The sequence below is a fragment of the Corapipo altera genome, unplaced genomic scaffold (genome assembly GCF_003945725.1).
Source record: "Corapipo altera isolate COAL_440 unplaced genomic scaffold, ASM394572v1 190, whole genome shotgun sequence".
In the NCBI taxonomy this organism is placed as follows: domain Eukaryota; kingdom Metazoa; phylum Chordata; class Aves; order Passeriformes; family Pipridae; genus Corapipo; species Corapipo altera.
The window spans coordinates 167,115-180,216 of record NW_020885006.1 but is presented as its reverse complement, the minus strand read 5'-3'; the positions used below and the strand labels follow the sequence as shown (position 1 = coordinate 180,216).

Genomic DNA, 13,102 nt, shown 5'->3' with positions numbered 1-13,102 from the left:
GGTGTCAGTGTTCCACGGGTGTCTGTGTTACGGATCACAGGTAGGTGTGTGTCAGGGGAGGGGGGCAGGAGCTGGAAGGAGGAGAGAAGAGGTCTCTGCAGGCACCGGGGAGGAGGGAAGGAGCAGGTGGAACAGTTAAAACAGGAATGGAGGGGAAGGGCTGCGTTTAGATTTCACAGGAGTTGCCGTGTGTCTGACCGTGGTTTGTGGTCCCCTGGCTCCACACAGCTGGCACGGCTTCACTGGCTCCTCCCTAAGAAGCACAAATCCCCCCGTTCGACCCACAGTTTCCTCCTTATCTCTGACAATAACTTAGTGCTCCCATAGTTTCTTGGGTACTTATCAGCTCAGCTTCTGCCTGAATCAGCAAAAGCAAAGGAAATTTGCTTTGCTCCAGTTCTTTGCAGCAGCCACCACAGTGCTTCCTTTCAGGAGCAAAAACGGATCCACACAAAGTCAAGGGAGTGGAAATTCTTTTTTTTTTCTGGTGACAAAGCATGTGTGTGAGATTTGTGGCTGTAATTTAGGCAGTTGTAGAATTCTTATTATAATTTTTTTTAGCATGACTAAGCGAGTCCCCTCTTGTCTGTACCACCTGATGCCAGTGAGGGTTCCTGCACAGAATTCCAGAATGGGTTGGGTTGGAAGGGACCTTAAAGCTCATCCCATTCCACCCCCTGCCATGGGCAGGGACACCTTCCACCAGCCCAGGCTGCTCCAACCTGGCCTTGGACACTTCCAGGGATCCAGGGGCAGCCACACCTTCCTTGGGAACCTTTCCCCGGGCCTCCCCGCCCTCCCAGCCCGGAATTCCTTCTGAAATCCTATCTAAACTTATTCTCTGCCAGAAAAGCTCTTTTTTTTTTTTTTTTTTCAGAAATAACATTTCTTGTGTAATTTTTAAGCTTTTTTGCTGTTTTGTTGTTCCATAAAGGAAGAGATGAGGTTGATTACATAGAGGGAAAAAGGCTAATCCAGACTAAGCAGAGAAAGCTGTTGAGGAAACAAGAGTTAATGTGACTGTTGAGTGTGTGGCTGCAGCAGCAGCTGTGTGTGCCCAGCAGAGCTGGTTCTGGGGAGAGCAGCTACACCTGGAGACAATTAGATAATCCATAAAGTGCAAATTGGGTTCCAGGTCACACCTCCAAGTGACTTGTGAGCCTTCTCAGCTTGTTGTGCTGCGGGTCTAAAAGGAAACCCATTGTATTTTATTAGGGATGTATCCATGTTAATCTCAGGAATTGCCAGGAAGGACCTGAAATTGGGCATCCTGATGGTTCTGTTTGGGGAAACTGCGGATGCCAACCGAAATCTGCCTGGAAAAATGGGATTCCTAATGGGACAGATCATGGTTGCATTACAAAGGGTTTCCCAAGGCCCTCTGTCACACCTCCTCCCTCTTCAGTTCCCCGTGGAGATGCACTCCACAGTCCATGCTGCTGGAGCTTCCTGGCTTGGCTGGTGTAAGTTATTTGGGCAGCAGCTGCAGAAACACAAGCCAGAAAGTCTGGGTGAAGCACATAAAGCCCAGTAACCTCAGTCAGGTCACTACAAGTGTGTGTGAAAACAGAAAAAAAACCCACCAAAACAGCACTTGCATGCTGTTTGGCTGAGGGGTCTGTGCTTTTCCATGTTTTTTCATGGAAATGTTTAAGGTTTTTTTTTTTCTTTTTTGGGAAGGCGCTTTTGACAGGTCCTGCCAATGAAGCAATCCTATAAATTATATATACATGTAATAAGTATAGAGACATAGGAATAAATGTCTGGAGTTTGCCCTTCTTTCAGATTTTTGAGATCTTAAATCCATTAATTGTATGGCTGGAAAAAAACCACCCCTAATGCTTCTTTTGTTTGGGGTCGGTGGAAGAAAACCACATTTCATGTATTTATACATATACAGGTCTGTACAGGCTCAGTCATTACTGGCTTTAAAATGCAGAACAGCCTTTGTTAAACCTGTTTAAACCTTTCCCTGCTGCAAATTGCTGATGCCAGTTTGGGCTCTGGTCTCACTCTTTCTGATAGGACTGAGGGATGGTTTTGGTCACAGAGGTCATTTCTTGCCAAACAAGCTGGGTGACTTTCTCCAAACAGAAAGAGCTGAAATGAGGTTTGATCTGTGACTTCCAATGTACCTTTGGGATCTCCCAACAATCATTGTTACCTTTGAGAGGTTGGATATTGTTTGTTTGGAAAAACATTGGATTTATGAGCAGGTACAATAATTTTTATACCGTTTCTTACTATTTGCTCCGGGTCTCTGGGCAGACACGTGAGGAGGCTCTGCAGGCTGTGCTTCCAGCAGTGGGGATGTGGGATTTACTGTTTGGGGCCTGAGTTTTGCTCTCAGTGTATCAGCAGTGAATCCATTTGCATTCATCCTGCCCCTGCTTATTTAGTCATTTTGCTGGGAATGCAAATGCCTTCGTGCAACTAATTTGTTTTGCTGTGCAAGGTTTGCCCTTTATTTGAACTTTATTCATGGCTGGAGAGATATTCTATGGAATAATGGACTGGCAGCTGGGATACCATGGCCTGTGTTAACCCCTGAGGTCATCGAGTCCAGCCAGCACCGTGTTCACCCCTGAGCCGTGTCCTCGAGTGCCACATCCACAGGTGTTTTGGACACTTCCTGGCCCAGGTTGCCCAGAGAAGCTGTGGCTGCCCCTGGATCCCTGGAAGTGTCCAAGGCCAGGTTGGAGCAGCCTGGGCTGGTGGAAGGTGTCCCTGCCCATGGCAGGGGTGGCACTGGATGGGCTTTAAGTCCCTTCCCACCCAACCCATCCCGGGCCTCTCAGCCCCGTGGCCGGGTCGCCCACTTGTCCTGCTGCCGCCCGTGGTACCTGCACTGCCGGGGGCTCCTCACTGAGGGCGTTTCCCGCTGCATCCCGGTGGGAAGGGCTGGCTCACGAGCATTCCGGGGGTGCCGGGGAAGGAGGAGCCCCGTGTGCCGTGCGGGCTGTGTGATGTGGAGCAGAGCGCTGGTCTCCACGAGATGGCAGGAGCTCCCTTCCCGCTTCCCGGCCTCGGGAGCGGGCGCTGGCCAGCACAGGCTCTTCCTGAAGCGCTCGTGTGACAGCATCGTTATCCACGGCGCTCACGGCTCCAGCACTTCGCTGTGCCCCAGCTGCGGGAAAACGAGCCGCGTGGAGCCCAGCTGAGCCCAGCATTCCCTGCCTTTGGAAAGCTGAGCCTCCTGCACACACACGGTGCAGCGCCGCTGCTCCCGCTCTCACGGGTCTCCAGACGGGAGAGAAGTGTTCTGGCCACACTGTCGGAATTTTGGTGCCATCTGGGCCACAGAAGTGCCTTTCCCAGGGACAGCACCCAGGGAAGGGCTGGAGCTGTGCCAGGGCAGGGTCAGGTTGGATCTCAGGACAAGGTTCTTCCCCCAGAGGGTGGTTGGCACTGCCCAGGCTCCCCAGGGCAGTGGGCACAGCCCCAAGGCTGCCAGAGCTCCAGGAGGGTTTGGATGATCCTCTGGGGCACAGGGGGGGATTGTTGGGGTGTCCTGGGCAGGGCCAGGGGTTGGACTGGATGGTCCCTGGGGTCCTTTCCAGTTCAGGATATTCCATAACTCTATGAATGATTTTTGATCTGATTAAGAAACCACCCACAGCTCTTAGGGACTTGTTCCAGTGCGTGTCACCTCAGTGCTCAAACTGCCTTCCCTCCTACCTGGAATGGCTTTGCTCCCTTCCTCAGCTGGTAGGAAGAGCAGTATCCCTTAGGAACATCAAGGACTTCTGAATACCTGCTTTCAGTCCTGTCCCACTGCTGCCATAAGCTCATTTTTAAACTACCTTCTTATCTTTCCCGTTGCCATACTGTTGCTGTTGGATTGCATTCCTTACTATTTCCTCTAGTGCTTGGCTGCTGCCCTCTTGTTTCAGTGTCAGCGTGTTCCTGGCTAATTCCTCCCCCTGCATCTCGTGCTGGCCCTGCCCTTTCCCCCACCGATTGTGTCCCTGGTGTGTCCCTGGAGGGCAGTCACACCTGTCCCAGCTGGAAGCACTGAGCCCTGCCACTGCTGCTTCTGCACCAGTTTGTCTTGGAATTTGGGATCTGAAGCTTTGCTTGCACAGGTGCAGGAAGAATTTCACATCCTCACGGTGAGCACCTTTCCCTGCACGCCCTCAGATGCTTGAATGAGAGTTTCCAGCTTGGTTATTAATTACAATTCTGGCACAGGATGTTTCTGTAGGGCGTTGAAGTCTAGTTTTTATTAAATCCAATCAGTTTTTCAATGTCCTGGTAATTAATCTGCCACCCAAACCCCAGCCCTCCCAGCCTGCCTCATGTTGCCTGTCTGGTTTGGCACATTAAACGTTCTGCAGCTCACGAAAATGGCTTTAAAGTTTCCTGAAAGTTATCTGTGATTAGCTGAGTTTGGGGGTGGTTCATAATCTTGTTTAAACAGTCATTGTTGACTGGGAAATATCTTGTTGCTACCATCAAAAATGAAGATCGTACTCAGCATCTTCACAAGCACAAAGGATGGATATTTTATGCATTCTCTAGTACTAAAAGTTACTGTATTCCTTCCCAATAACAGATCCGAGCTATTGAAATAACTTCATTATTATTCTTTTACAACATCCTTGTTGTCCTTTACCTTCTTGGGAAGGATTTATTTTTACTTGTCTCTGTCACTTTTCTTACATTTTGAGTGTATTTCATAAGTGATCCCTTTGAGTAACCTCCACTGATTGCAAGGCAGCACGTCTGATTTTTATTTGGGAGACAGATTTATTATTCCTGTTTTTAGGAAACAGCACACTGGGAGTATGGAGTGTCCTGGGTTTGGCTGGGATACAGGTAATTTTCCTCCCAGGAGCTGGTGCAGGGCTGTGGTTTGGATTCAGGATGAGGATAAACCACAACACAGAGTCATTTCCCTGGGACGTGAAGTGGCTTCCCAGTGTCATAACCTGTCCCAGGACTTGGCAGGAAGTTATGCAAGAGTAAAAAGGAGTTTAAAAATTCTCGTGGCTCATAATTAGGGCTGAGTTGCAGAATCTGAGTGTTGCTGCCTCTCCATTCATGGAAGAGAACTCACCTGAGAAGTCACAAATGTATCAAAACTCGTGTGTTTGAACAAGCCCCTGACCCAAAAAAGGGCAAACCAGGGCAGAGCTTTGGGCAGAGTCCTGTGTTTTTCCTGTCTTTTCTCTTCACTGTGGCCTGAGCCGCTGCTGGAAAGACTCCCTGTGTAATTCCCTGCCACCTCAGCTCTGCTAATTGGAAATAGGAATAAACCCAGTTTGCCTCAGTTGTTTAAGCCACGAGCTGGTAATTCCATTCTCTCTTGGAGTGTTTCTGCAGTGGTTCTGAGGTTTAACCTAATCTGCATTAATGCTGCCTCTTAGCATTGGTTTAGGAAGGAGACCAAAAACCCACACGGAGCTCCAAAGGGCTGTTATGGAACAGTGGCTGGCAGAGCACTGGAGATCCATCCTTTATAGGGAATAATAAATGTTAATGCACTCCTTAGCATTTCAATGTCATGATTAAATATTCCAGAACCTTCTTAATTGAATATTTTATATTCGTGCAAATGGCCTTGATCCTCACCACGGCATACTAATTCCAGGGGAAGGGAGGGAGCACAGGCTCCCAGTCCTGCAGGGAGACCCTGCAAACAGGGCTTCTGCATTAATGTGCTCCTGGGCAAGTTCCTTGGCACGAGGCAGCGATGTGGAGGTGATGTCAATGCCTTTGCACTTGGGGTTGTGGGGTTCCAGGGCCACAGAGTTGGTTTGCTGTTGGTTTTGTCAGTAAGGAAGTGTCTGAGGGGATTAAAATTCCACAGGTAGCAGCCACCATCCTGTCAGGGACACCAGTGGGGTGAATCTGGAGTGGGGAAAAATCACCTTTTTCCTCATGCTACAGTTTAAGGAAGTGTCAGACTCCTGTTCCTCTAAAGCCAGCAAGACTTGGAAGGTTTCACCTAATTCATGACCCTGCTCAGGAGATGGTGGGGAGGGGCTGAGGGAGCTGGGGGGGCTCAGCCTGGAGAAAAGGAGGCTCAGGGGGGACCTTCTGGCTCTGCAACCCCCTGACAGGAGGGGGGAGCTGGGGGGGGTCGGGCTCTGCTCCCAGGGAACAAGGGACAGGAGGAGAGGGAACGGCCTCCAGCTGTGCCAGGGGAGGCTCAGGTGGGACAGGAGGAGGAATTTGTCCCTGGAAAGGGTGGTGAGGCCTTGTCAGGGGCTGCCCAGGGAGGTTTGGAGTGCCCAGCCCTGGAGGTGTCCCAGGAAGGCCTGGCCGTGGCACTCAGTGCTCTGGGCTGGGGGACAAGGTGGGCATCGGGCACAGGGGGATCCATGGGCTGGGAGGGCTTTTCCAGCCTCAGGGATTCTGGAATTCCAAATTTCCTGATGTAGTGCTCTCCTGGCAGAGCTCCAGTGCAGCATGACCAGGAGCAGATGTTGTTATAAATTTCAAATGCATTCCTTCCTTCACTCTTCCTCTTCCTCACATTTGAACAAGAATAATAAATAAAAAATAACCAAGTCATTAAGATTCTGTAGGAGGCCGATTCTACCCCTTCTTTTGTGAGGGTGAGGTTCATCCATCCATTCATGGTGAAACTTAGTGTCAGTTGTACAGTTTTTATAGTCTAACCACAGTTTTATGGCTGCACCAGCTTTCTGTCCAGCGAGACCAAGCACTGGTGGCATCTCCTTCCTTTCCACCTCTCCTGTTCAGATAAAATCTGATTTAACTGCAGCACTTGTGAGACAAGGAGAATAAAACCTGTTAATAAAATTATTTTCCAAGAGTGTTGACATCCCAGCTGGCTGGAGCTCCCTGGGCCTGGGAATTACACAGGCTGATGGAAAATGAGGAGCCGAGAGGAGAGCGCTAATGCCGGGAGAAGGGAGGCAGATGGCACTGTGGGTTGCTATGGCTACTCCGGCCGGGTGGCTCCCTTTGGATGGCTGCATTCCAGAGCCGTGGGCGCTGTCCTGACCGAGGGAGGGCCGGTCCCAGGCACCCCTTGCTGCCCCAGTAGCACCAGTTAGGCTGGGAGGGCCTGGCAGGGCACTGGGGGTGCAGTTCCCCCCGGGAAGGAGGAGCATTCCCACTGAGGGTCCCTCAGTCCCACCAGTGCCACAGTGCCCTGGGGGAGCAGGGAAAATGGTCGGGTCTTTAGGACCATCATGTTTTGGGGAACTCAGTCCATTTAACTGTTCCTTATGCAGAATTTGGGCAGAGCCTGTGATTGCAGTGATCCCTGTTACTGATCCTTCTTCCTGTTAGAGCCTGGGGATCACTGTGCTGGAGGAGATAATTCTGACACTTGTGTTGCTAAAGAACTTCAGGAAGAGATGCCCCTGGGAGCTGGAGCAGTGACTTTGTCTGATATTACACTGCTGAAATACAGAGCCAGTGATCTGTGCCTTCTGTGGTGCTGACACCAGTGTGATCCTGTCTTCTGGAATGTTCCAGGCCAGGTTGGACAGGGCTTGGACCAACCTGGGCTGGTGGAAGGTGTCCCTGCCCATGGCAGGGGTGGCACTGGATGGGCTTGAAGGTCCCTTCCCACCCAAACCAGTCTGGGATTCTGTGATTATTAAAACTAAGTAAAGAAAGAATATCCACCTCTCCTGAGGAAACACAAACCTATAAATTAGTTGTGAGGAATTGTCAGATTTCTGGACTTTGCTCAGCATTCTCTAATTAATTCTTGTTACTCCCTTTGCTTTCATAACTCATTTTTATTAAACCCAACATCTGTTGTCTGTTTGAAGTTGATGAAAACATTCTTTAATTGTTTTCTAACACTGTTATTAAATTTCCAAATGCAGCAGTAGCACCACAGGAATATCCTTCCTCCTTTTTCCTGCTCCCAGGAGCCAGGAGGAGCTCCAGTGTGGGGAGAGGCTGCCCAGGGCAGGGGTGGAGTCTCCTTCCCTGAGGGGATTTAAAATCCTTGTGGATGTGGCACTTGGGGACATGGGGCAGTGGTGGCCTTGGCAGTGCTGGGGCTGGTTGGACTCCATGGTCTCAGAGGGCTTTTCCAACCTGAGTGATTCCAGCCCAAACCGGTGTGGGATTCTATGAAAGTCAGCACTGCTGATGGGCAGGTAATCGAGAACAGGAAAGGAGCAGAATTTGAGTATTAGACCAGCTAGAGAAGGTTACTGGAATATTCTCTGGCTTCTTTTTCAAGAATTAGCACCAGGTGTAAAAGGAGACTGTGAAATTTTAGCCTTTCAGAGGGTGCAGAGGGGAAGGGTTCTGTGTCAGGAAGTGGCAGATGCTTCCTGTGAGTGCTTGTATTCTCTGGAGGGCTCTGGTGCAATGAAGCCAAGCCCTTCCCTGTCAGCAATGCCCCTGCCTGGCCTGGTGCTGCCCTTGGAGCCCCTCCCAGGGCTCCCTCCTGGCCCCATCCAGGCAGGAGCTCTCCTTTGGTGGATCCAGGTGCTGACGGGTCCGGTCTGTGTTTGCCTGCCGAGCAGAGCATCCCTTGGAAGGCCTCTTTCCTCAGGGTTTGTGGGTTAAACTGGGCAAACAGCTCCCTGCCTCTGCAGCTGGGAAGGATTTCAGGGCATTGCAGCTTCATGGTCCGTGCTTTTCCCTGGAATTATTGCTTTGCACCCCCCTGAAATCTCCATGTAGCTCAGCTTTCACTCGCAGTGTTCCCTGTGAACGTGGAGAGCAGGGGGAGCAGAGCTGAGGGAGCAGGAATGTGCCATTAGTTCTCTCCCCAGCCTTGAAATGTGGGATGCAGGCAGGACTGGCTGTGTGTTCCCAGAGCTGGGAGCTGAGCCCTCCCTGTGTGACAGCTGCCATGCTCTGGAGTGGGATAGGGATCCTGGGACAAGTCCCTGACTCTTGGTGTCCCCCCTGGGCTGCTGGGGTGGAACTGGGTGTTTGAACATGCCAGGCCAGGCACCACTCCTGAGGGAACAGGGCCCTTTCCAAACAAAACAGGAAGGCACTGATGGGAATTGGATCTCTTGGCAGTTCTTCCCCCAGTAGGGAAAACCATCCTTCCCTATAGTATATTCCCTGCTCCTGCAAAAACAACATCACCTGAGCTGCACTGATGACACTTCCCTTCCAAGGTCTTTATTCAGAGTGACATCTGGCATGGTGAGGAGATTGTTTCATCCTTATGGTCTCATCTCAGTGTATTCTCCCTTCCCAGATGATGTGCAGGATGATCATTTGTAGATCATCAGGGTGTTTGCCCCTTAAGACTGGGAAAGAGCTGTAAAACCAGTTCTTAGGGAGTGACACGGGTGTTCTTGTGGTGTGGGGAGGGAGGGGGGAACAAGGAGCTGACTCTTCCCTCTGGAAGTGCCACTGGTGCTTCTCCAGCCCCTGTATTCCCAGCTGGGCCTTCTGGAGCCTTTCTACAGCCTTGGCCACAGTAAAAATCAAAGAAAGAATCCAGTGCTCCCTGTCAGTGCTAAGTCACATTGCTGAGGGATCTCTCACCACCTCGTGCCATGAAATGACAGTAAGATCAGCCAGGTTTTATTTGCCCACTCTCTGGGAGACAAAGTCAGTTTTACCTGATATTCCATTTCTGCTGCCCACGTTGAAGGAATCATTAATGTAATTAACAGGCAGTGCTGTGGCAGTGACAGCTTGGAAATGCCAAACTGCTGAAGTTTTTATGGGAAAGATCCATCCCTGTGCAAGCTGGGGAGCTGCCCTTGCTGGCTGCTCTCCCTGGGAAAAGAAAGGCAAGAAACTGTTCTTGTGCCATAAAGGAAAAGTAGTTTTGTCGTTTGAAGGATTTGGGAGGTTTCCAAATTGTTCTGTTAAGAAGCAGGGAAAATAAATATGTATTGTAAAATGACTTGAATTTGGGCTGGCACTAAAACTCCCCATAGAGCAAGGATCCTAAAAACCTGGGAGAACTCCAAGCTGGGAATGGACAGGCATTGCTGTCTCCATGAGCTCCATTCCTCTGGGAAAAGAGGAAATGATTTTGGCAATGGCACCATGTAATGAGCAGTTTATTGCTGCAAGAGCCCTGTAATGCAGATACTTGAGTGTGCATTTCCCACACACATCCTGCCCCAGGGGGATCCAGGGGCACTAATCCTGCTTCCCAGTGTCTTTGAGAAAGGGAGCCTGGTGAGGGGTACAAGAGGGACCATCCCAAATTCCCTCCACACCAGCTCCTCCGAGTCCCTGCCTGCCCCGGCAACTCCAGGATGCAATTTGCTACCAGTAAGTACAGGAGCAGCAAGTCAGCCTTGGAAGTTTATTTATAGATCCCTGAGATGCACAGTTCTTGCATTCTGTTAACAAGGGCAGGAACAGGAGGAATGTTTGATCCAGGGCTGCAGAAAATGCCGTGAATTTTTCCTGGAGGCTGCACTGGTTTAACCACTGACAAGTGATTAATGATTCACTCCCGGAGCTTCACTGCTGCCTTGTGTAAGGCCTGTGTGCTTGACCACCTCCTGCTCATGGGACACAGGCAGTTGGTCTTGTTTGTGACAATTAATCCAAGTGTTCAGCACCCCCAGAGTTGCCATGAGCTGTGAAACAGGGATTATCCATCTGGAGAACATGTGCTGACACAGCCAGTCCTGCGAGGGGACGAGGCCAGGGCTTCCTTCTTTCTTCTCCTGGTCTTCTCTTCCCGTTTGCAGTTGTTTGGCCACTGCTTTAGGTTCCAGGGCTGAAATGATCTCTTTGGGCTTCCTGTCACTGCTGGTCCTGGGGAGCATCCACCAGTGATCCCAGGAGAGAGTGGAATTGCTCAGATTGTTGCTCCCACAGTCAGCACCGTACTCAGCAGGGTCCTGCTGACTCTTCAGCAGAGTTTTGTTAACTTTTTAAAGGCTTTTCCTTTTCTTTAATGTTCTTCCCACCACTTGTTCTGCTCTGTCACAGACCTCTTGTGTAGGTGTCACAGACTCATGGAATCACTGAGGTTTGGAAGAGTCCCCCCTGTGCCCGATGCCCACCTTGTCCCCCAGCCCAGAGCACTGAGTGCCACAGCCAGGCCTTCCTGGGACACCTCCAGGGCTGGGCACTCCAAACCTCCCTGGGCAGCCCCTGACAAGGCCTCACCACCCTTTCCAGGCAGAAATTCCTCCTCCTGTCCCACCTGAGCCTCCCCTGGCCCAGCTGGAGGCCGTTCCCTCTCCTCCTGTCCCTTGTTCCCTGGGAGCAGAGCCCGACCCCCCCCAGCTCCCCCCTCCTGTCAGGGGGTTGCAGAGCCAGAAGGTCCCCCCTGAGCCTCCTTTGCTCCAGGCTGAGCCCCCCCAGCTCCCTCAGCTGCTCCTGCTGCTCCAGCCCCCTCCCAGCTCCCTTCCCTTCCCTGCACACGCTCCAGCCCCTCCGTGTCTCTCTTGTCTGAGGGCCCGGGTTGATGTGCAGTGTGCTCCCTGCTGCATCCCCCTGTGTGGGTTGGGAGGAGGAGGATGCAGGAGGAAGGCTGTGAGGTCCCTCAGGGTCCCCGGGGCCATGGCTCTGGAGCAGCTCGTGGGGGTTTGGAGAAGGGAGACACTCCAGTCACACCATGTGCACAGAGACTGGGCCTCTGAAAGCCATTAATCATGTGGCATTAAGGCAGTTAATCAAGTCTCAGGAACTGACAAAAGATTGTCCCTGAGGCTTTTTTACCTTGAATATCTTTGGAAAATGGTAGTTTCAGTTTTCCACTTGGCTGCTCCTGCAGCACCTTCATTTCCTCCAGCAGAGCCCAAGGTCAGCCGTGAGCTGGCACACGCTGAGCTCGGAGCTGGGGCTGGCACCGGTGTCACCAGTGCCAGCAGGTATTCCAGCAGCTTTCCTGGGGGAAAAGAGCAAGTCCTGCAGCCCTCAGGTCTTCTTCTCTGGAGCCTGCAATACTTCTTGGCCAAATGCACCACAGGAGGTGTTTTGGGCAGTGTCAGCACTGAGCTCCAGGCACAGGCTCCGGTCACGCTCTCCCTGCTGAAACACTAATTCAGTTCATCTTCTCTCATCACATAATTTATGTGATTAACTCCAGATTGAATGGCTCCAGATGCTGGCTCTGCCCTCTTGGTTGGCTGCAGCTTCCTGTCCCTCAGACCCAGTGGTGCCAATGGCCGTGCCCAGGGCTGCTCCCTGCAGGGAGTTTGGGCTGCCCTGTCTGCTGCTGAACTCTTTGGGAGGCTGAGAGTGGGGAGGTGTGGGACAGCCCTGAGACCTCACCTGGTGCAGCCTTCCCAACTCCAGGGCCTCTGGAATGTGTGTAACGGGAGCCCTGGGGTCACGTCCCAGCTCTGCAGTCACAGCACAGAGCTCACTGTCGCTGCAGGGAAGGAACTGGAAATGTGGAAGTAAAGAATCAGTGGAATCCTCAGGATGTCACTGTCACCCCAAAGGCACTCGGGGTGATGCTGAGGTGTTTCCCTTCACAGGGATGTGAAGCTTCCCTGGAAAATCCCACTCTGGGATTTGGAGACCTGGGGACACCATGGACATGGGAATGGCTTCCCACTGCCAGAGGGCAGGGCTACATGGGATATTGGGAAGGAATTCCTGGCTGGGAGGGTGGGGAGGCCCTGGCCCAGGTTGCCCAGAGAAGCTGTGGCTGCCCCTGGATCCCTGGAAGTGTCCAAGGCCAGGTTGGACGGGGCTTGGAGCAATCTGGGCTGGTGGAAGGTGTCCCTGCCATTTCCTCCATCCCGAATGGAACGAGGAGCAGCTGGTTTGTGTCCTCTCGCAGGACTGCACCGGAGCAGGGTTATTATCCCGTCATTCCTGTGTGCAACAGGGCTCAGGCCGTTTTCTCCATCCAGTTCTGCTGGTGGCAGTGCCAGCAGCCCCGCTCCAGGTGCCCCTTTCCTGGAAGGCAGGTGGAGCAGCCCAGGGCTTCCCATCGCTGCTCCCTGTAATTGCCGCCGGGAGCAGCAGGTGGCGGGCCCAGCCTGGATTTCATCCCTGCTCCCAGCCGCTGGAACAACCGGGAACAGCGACACGGCAGCCTTGGAACACCTGTTTAAATCGTGTTTCCTGCCTTGCATGAGCACCGCAGGGGGGTGGGGTGAGCCGTGTTGGCTCCTCGTGCGGGTCCTGATGCAAACGCTTTCCCCGGGCAGGATATACCATGGAATAGACCTTCTGCTGAATTGACTTCCCAGCCATGGAATAG

General features: G+C 52.0%; 1 long non-coding RNA gene across 1 annotated transcript in view; it reads left to right on the top strand.

The window, feature by feature from the left end:
- LOC113958792 overlaps positions 1–13,102 on the top strand; it is a 68,183-nt gene continuing 55,081 nt past the window's right edge. The window contains exon 1 of the long non-coding RNA XR_003531625.1: positions 1–40. This is a non-coding gene — a long non-coding RNA (uncharacterized LOC113958792). The remainder of the gene's footprint in view (positions 41–13,102) is intronic.